Source organism: Molothrus ater, chromosome 1, assembly GCF_012460135.2.
Source record: "Molothrus ater isolate BHLD 08-10-18 breed brown headed cowbird chromosome 1, BPBGC_Mater_1.1, whole genome shotgun sequence".
In the NCBI taxonomy this organism is placed as follows: Eukaryota; Metazoa; Chordata; class Aves; order Passeriformes; family Icteridae; genus Molothrus; species Molothrus ater.
This window is the reverse complement of record NC_050478.2, coordinates 106,752,137-106,759,737: the sequence shown is the minus strand read 5'-3', so window position 1 is coordinate 106,759,737 and position 7,601 is coordinate 106,752,137.

Genomic DNA, 7,601 nt, shown 5'->3' with positions numbered 1-7,601 from the left:
AGAATTAACATTTTTGAGGATAATAGGAAACCCACAGGGGCTGAGTGTGGCCTGTGGATATGAGCATGGGAGAGAACCAAAGCAATTCCTTCTTGCACAGCCAATAAGAAATGCCCTAGGCATAGAATACCCTTGGTGTGTGGTTGCACCTTGTAGGGTCAAGAAGCAGCAAAAATCCAATGCATACAGACACTGGCAGAATCTAAAAGAAGAAAAAAAAAAGTCTTGGAGATATCCAGAGTTCTATGGGTCCATTGTACTGTACTATCTATGCCATCCCTTTGCAGCAGATGAATAAAGAAAGAAGAGAGTTAAATTTCCTGGCATCTATTTTAACACATCTTCCATTCTGGGACCTTAATTATATCCAGGTGGTGTCCAGGTGCAGTTGTCTGGACTATCTCCACTGGGCACATTTGCTTGTAGAATAGTCTGGTTAGAGGCTTTTTTGTTTTAGAAAAATGTGTTCTCCTGGCCATTCATTATGGGCTCACACTCTTCCCAAATTTTCCCTATCTCCCCAAACTGAAAAATAGCTAATCAAAGCCATAAATAAAAGAAACCCACTTTGACAACTGAGAACACTTCTAACTAAGTTTATACAATACATTGAGCCTCACTCATTTTTCCAAAATCCACAGCAGGGGCATATTTTAAAGAGTGCAGTATTATTTCTGAGATGAATACAGTCTGGGTTTTTTTCTTTTTGTTCTTGAGAACACCGAATTTCACCATGAAATCTAAAAAATACCCTGGACTTTATGAAGCAGTATTATGAGAAGAAAGAAAGTCATAACAATAAAAAAATAAAAAATTGATGGCACCAACATACAAGTAGAGCTTGAGGACAAAAAAAAAAATAAAAGAAACAATATTTTTGGGAGGCAGAAGCTTTTTCCAATGTTCAGATACTAAATTTCACCACCAGATTTGGCTCTACCCTACGATCTCAGAGCTACGTGCTGTCAGAAATGTCATTATGGCAAACTGTGACAACCCAGATGTGGGTTAGCAAACAAATGCTTTTAATGGTAATATGGTCTGACATTAGCATTAACTGAGATGATCAACAAGTATCCTCATCCTCAGCAACCCTCATTCAGAAGATCACAGTCTGGACTTAATTTGGTTCATATCTGAGGTACAGTAAAAGAGAGATGATTAAAGAAAATATCTTTTAAGGCATTATTACAAACTGTTTCAGCTTAAATTAAATAGGAAACACAGGAAAAGAAGTTTTATAAGTAAAGTCATTAACTTGAAAGAACAAAAGTGCAGGTAAGGCAGCCAAACTAAATATTAAATATAAAGAAAATGTTCTGCTTCCCTAAGACAAAGGTGACCAGCATGCTAGAATAGGAGAGATGAGATAATATCCTGCCTTAAATTAGAAAAGCTTTGCCACAAGATTTTTCAAGTCTGTTAGCAAGTCTCTGGTAAAGTAATAAGGTTGTGGACAGTGCCATTGGACTGGGGAACAAGGGTATGACCTCAAATAAAGAAGGTGAAAAAATTGACCCATATTTACAGGTCTATTAGAACCACTTGAATAGCTAGCTAGGCTTTAAAATAGTGTTCTGTGGGGAGTCTAATTAATGATGCAGAGGTAAAAGCAATATGGGATAAAATGCAACATGGGTTTACTAAAGGTAGACCTTGCCAGACTCACTTAATTTCGTTTTTTGAAAAGAGAACTATGAGGGCAGCAGGGGAGGTATTTCCAGGAAAAATAGGGAAGCATTCATGTCTTTGTATGAGGCCCAGGTGATACCATATGGAAAACTGCTACAATCCTGGTCACCCATGTTTCAGGGAGATACCTTCCAGCTGGAAGAGGCACGGAGAGGTCAGTGGGAAGGTTAGGAAAATAGATGTGAGGTGTCTGGCTGTTCAGCCTAACAAAGGGTGGCTGACGGGGGATGTGTCTGCAAACAGAGACGTAGCTAAAATAAAGAGCACTGGGACAGAATGTATACTACAATGTGGTCAGAAGTAAATTCAGGCTGGAAGGAAAACAACCTGCAAAATTTTGCAGCTCAAGCAAAGGTTTCCAACAAGAGTTGAGACACAGAAAGCTAACTACAACTCAGACTGAGCTGCAGGTATGTGAGAAAGGATGGCCCAACAAAGTGACCAGTGTCACTTTGAAGACTCTCAATGAAGATTTCCTCAGTTCCCACTCAATGATTTCAGGCAATTGCTATGGTTTTACATAAAACACATGCTCTGAACTAACTTTCAAACCAACTTATTCAAATTAGTTCATGTTAACAAACTAGCAAAAAACTAGCGTTGCTATTAATTTAGCTAGTAGCAGGAGCTGCTGCTGGCTGTTGACAGGATCCTCCTGGCCATTGAAAAGTCCTTGTCTCGTTTTGATGGGGCAGGGTGTGATGAGGAGGTGAGTGGCACACTATCGTTGATCCCATTTTGCTGCCTCAGAAACATTCCCCTCCAGTTGAAATCTGTCTTGCTTTAGAAGCCTTCCACACAGGAAAACAACTGTGGTTTGTAGCACTCTACTTCCTCTGCTTTTACTTCCTCGGAGAATCAGAACTGACACACAGAAAGAAACTACTAAAAAAAAAAAAAAGTGAAACTTGTTAACTTGTTTACACATTTAAAGTGTTCTCTCTTGAGCTAAATGACCTTCACAGGTCACCTCCAACCAAAATTATTCTGCAGTTCTGTGAAGTGGTGCTACAGGCTTTGTCAGCCTCTTTTCCCAGCTGACCCCTGCCCATGGAAGCTGGAAACAGTTTGGAGCAGAAAGGCTCCATTCAATGCCAGATACAGTCTATCTACAAGAATGGCGCTGCAAGACCAAGCCATGAGAAAACTGCTCACAGCATCCCCAAACTCATGAATGTTTGAGGGACAAAACACTAAACTTTCGGTAACAGTAATTTCAGTGACATTGAAAACTTTGAGAGGGACATAATAATGTGTAACTGAGTCAGATTTGAAACCTGCTGGATTTGACACAAACTCTGCTGCATGAGGAAGGCTTAATATTTTTTTTTAATGCCTGAAGGATGGCCTGCAAATCTGCAGCTAAGCTGCGTTAAGGGTTTAAAGACCATTTATTATTTTCTACTGATCTAAAATCCTTAAATCACCTTAAACTCTTAGCTCACCTAAGATCTTAAAATAGAAGAACTTAAGCTCCCTGTGTCACTGTATCAAGCATTAATCTGATCAATATTTATTAAACTTATGCAGATAAAAGTCTAGGCTTTACATTATTAAAAAGTTGTGAGGTTTTAGAACAGTCATGACTAAATGTGGCTCTCAGCCAACTTTGCTAAGGCAATGTGCATTCATGTGAACGTTCACACTTCAGAGACAGTTTATTCTCTGTATTGCGGACACCCCTTCAGTTTGGGGACTCCTCTTTCTTATTTATGAGGTAGGGGGCCACTATAATAAAGAATAATCAAACAATACCATACCAGTTTTGTCTGTATGACTGAGGAATGCATCCCACAATATTTAAAGTTTGTATGGATAACTGCACTCCATCATTTTGTTGTCCTTCAGTGGAGTTTTAGTGGCACATTGCACAATAACCACACATATTGTGAAACATAAATAGGCTTGCAGCTACTATTTTGATGTATTTTTCAGATCTTAGAGAATCAGTAAGGTTGGAACAGACCTCCAAGATCATTAAGTCCAACCCTTGACCAAAAAATATCATGTCCACTAAAGCATACCCCAAAGTGCCACATCTTCCCTCTTTTTTTTGTACACTTCTAGGGATGGTGACTGCACCACTTCCCTGGTGAGCCTTTTATCATGCTTAATCTCTCTTTCAGTGAAGAATTTGTTCCTAATATCCAACCTGAACCTCCCCTGGTGCAAATGGAGGACATCTTCCCTCATTCCATCCTTTGTTGCCTGGAAAAAGAGGCCAACACCCACATTGCCACTGTCTCCTTCCAGGTAGCAATACGGTCTCCCCTCAGCCTCTTTTCTCTTCCCTCACTTCCAGAGAAACTTAACTTTCCCTACTCAGTGTTATGTAGTCTTTAACTTCCTTCTATCACATCTTTTGTTGTAAATTAAGGGTAGTTTTGCTTTTTCTTTCTGTTCCCTTAATGAAACCGCACAGATGGAAAGGTAACTAACTTTGCTTTCCCCAGCACCAAGGACACATCCAGAGCAGTAAAGATGAGAGTAATAAATAAAAAGGAAAGAAAAGAGGTTTTAAATGACTAGCAGCTCTTGTTACTGGAGCTGTGAACATTACAGTGGAGAGGGAATTAATGGCTCAGAAGAGAAAATGGGCTGCAGCATCTTCATATACCCCCAAAACTGTAGGGGCGATGGGGCAGCCTAAGGAGCCAGCCAAAATGTGTGCTCAGACAAAGGTTTTCCATGCTGGCCCTCATCTCTGCTTCACCCTTCCAGCAAGCAATTCAACCACATTCACCCTTGATCAGTAAATAAACAAATTATGGTCTGGAAACCACCTGTGACAAGATCCATAGCTTGATTTGAGGTATTAAAGATGAGTAAATACCTTTTGGCTATAAATTGCAGCAGGAATAAAGCAAAAGTTTTCAGGTGATTTTTTTTCTTCAAATCCTGACATTTAGAGACTAAAAAAAAAAGAATCAGAAGACATTGCCCAGCTTGGAACACACAAGCCCGAGGAAGATCATAAGTTAGATAAACCTGCCCTCGATGTTTGTCATTATTTGCAAAGATAATTTAGAATTGGAGACCCTGCAGGCTGGGTCATCCAGGTGCCTGTGCTCAGGGTAGCCAGCTCTGGAAAGCTGCTTCCTTTGGTTCTCTGTTGCCCACCTCACACCTCTGCCCTCCTCTCTCCAGGGCAGGGCATGGCTTTCAAATTCACCTCACAGCTGTGGAGCTGTGGAGCTTTTTGCCTCTAAGAAAAGCTAAATTGGAGGCTAAGTGCCCTGACTGTCAGCAAAGCACAGCTGATAGCAAGAGCCACCAGGCAGCCACTTCTCTTTGCAGGCTGCTGCCCCACCTCAGGCTCAGCTGGAAGCCCTTCAGGTGCCACAGAGGCAGCTTCCCTTTCAATTAATATATCTGAACTGGGAAGAGCCATGGAGAGGCAGGAATTATGCAGGGCAGTCAAAGGGGACAAGGCAAAGGCTAATGGCCTGAAGCAAGAAAGAAAGACAGTCCAAGATGAAAAGATCTTAGCAGCAAGGTCTGCCAGGAAGCACCCACAAGAACTCTTAGAATGGTTATCTTTGCTTTGGGAGGATCAGGGGAAGGAAGGAGAGGATGCAAAGGCTTCAAGTCCAAGAAATAAACAAACACACTCTAGGAATACTAATCACTACAGAGAGACTTCATGTTGCTCCACTGTGAGTGAGATAATACCCTCTCCACAACCTGGCCAGAAACCTGTAACATTTTCAGCAGCACAAAAGTTCAGCTCACAGTTTTCCCTCTCTGCAAAGCCAACATGTCAAAAATGAGGGGAAAAAAGCCCATTTTTTAAATGGGCAATCTAGTAAACTACACCCATGTTACTAGCATCCTTTTTTAAGGATCTAGCAAATTTGGAGGGAAAAAGAAAGACTCTATTTAAACTCTCAGAGCTTTTCCAGCCCAGAAATGGATATAACATAGCACTGAATTTCACTTGTCCCTCTGCTGGTTCCCTTTCTCATTAGAAATACATCCAAAGAAATCTGTTACAGCTCTCTATGGTAATTGATTCACTCAAACACTTTATAACATTTGAAAAACTATGTGAAATGAGACATCCAAATATGGCTCAGGGTCTTTACCAAAACCAGAGATGTATTTTGTCTGTTTGCTGTCTTAGTAGGCAACTACTGCTCCTCACATCCCCATTTGGTTCAAATTTCCTACTTGTGCAGATATGCCATCCCACCAAGGAGCAACAAAAACTCTGACTTCACAAGAAATAACTTGCACAAAAGCCAGGGCCTAAGCTCTGGGCATAGGAAGAATCTTGGAAAGATATGAAATCACCACTTTGCTTCAATTTTGGCATAAGCTGTTCTTTCTTCAGTCTCTTATATGCCCAGAATCAAGCAGCAAGGAAGACATAAATCTGAATGCTAGATGGGAAAAATATTTTAAAAAATAATACTGCCATTCCTTATCATGAAAAAACTTACAAGCATTTACATACAGGTTCTTAAAGCAGTCTAATTCCAGTACCTCCAGCATGGTAAAGAGGAGGAATACAACACCAGGTGCAAGGCTGTAAGAGGGGCTGCCAGTGCAGCGTCAGAGGCCAGTGCAATTTGCTCTCATTATACCTGATGTATATTAATGAAAAAATTATATTGTGACATTAAATAGTGTGAACAACCCAGCAACAGAGCACAGAGAGAAACAGTGCATCAGTATGATACCACAAAAGTCAGGTGGTGAGTTAACCTGAGATGGCATTAGTAGAACAAGCTGAAAACTGATCGATGTATATACACCAGAAATTATTACAGAAATAGAATACAAATAATATAAACTTCAGAGGCTATATCCATTAACTTCCTTGGCTTTATTCCAGAAACTAATTTGGCTTATGTCCTGTAAAGAAGGCATTTGCACTGACATACTGTCTTTGTCTATACCTGAGGATTGACTCTGCTTACAGTCATTTTTCAAAAGCAGCAGAACCAGCTGAATGTAAATGTCCCAGCAGGTAACTCCACAAATTTCAACAGTTACAAACAGTTTCCTGTGTACAAAAGGTTCAAGACAGAGTTCAAATTGCTCAGATCTGTAGAATGTCAGGGAAAGCATTAGAACCAAGGTCTGTCTTACTGGGGAAGTTTTCCATCCTCAAAAACTCTGCTGAGCTGATCCCCTTGAAGTTGTCCACTGTACAGATCCAGCAAAAGCCTTCCCCTTGTTCTTGTTTGTCACAACTTGGCTTTCTTGGTAAGTCCCCAATGACTTTAGCAAAGCTAAAACTCTGATCCATAGGAAATGGCTGAGAAACATAACCAAGTATTCATATCCAAAGCTGCAGCTTCATTGGTAGTTGAAGATAGCCCAAAAGTAAGCTGCTGACAAAGGGCAGCAAAAAGGGTATGAGAGATGGACTTTAGCATCAACCCACGAGTAGAATAGCTTAAATAGCTTAACAAGAAAAAAACCTTCATATGTCAGAAGAGAGGGGACTTTTTTTCTGACAAGCCAATGCTGAGGACCCGCTCTCAGCTCACTGTGACTCTCCCTCCTTTTCCATGGGTGACATAAGGCTGTGATTCAAATTCTGAGCACAGGATGATTTCTATGCAGAGCAACTTAGAAAGAAGTTCTGTGCTGACTTATGATTATCTGTGTGACTAAAGTCTTCCTTTCTTTGCCAAGGTGATAAGCCCTTCCCCTAATCTTTCTGCAGCAGAGTAAATATTAGATGTAATACAGCAGATCTGGTGGCAGTTTTAGCAGAAAGGTGCTAGCAGAAAGGTGTCATATCATGTAGGATTGTGCACATAAATGGCACCTTTTGAAAAACCCACGGATTTACAAGGTTTAAAGAAACCGTGTAGCACCAGTGACACCTGCAGGAACATGCTGGTTGGAACAGCAACAGGAAAAAAATGCCGAAATGAGGCTTCTCTGAGAAGCTA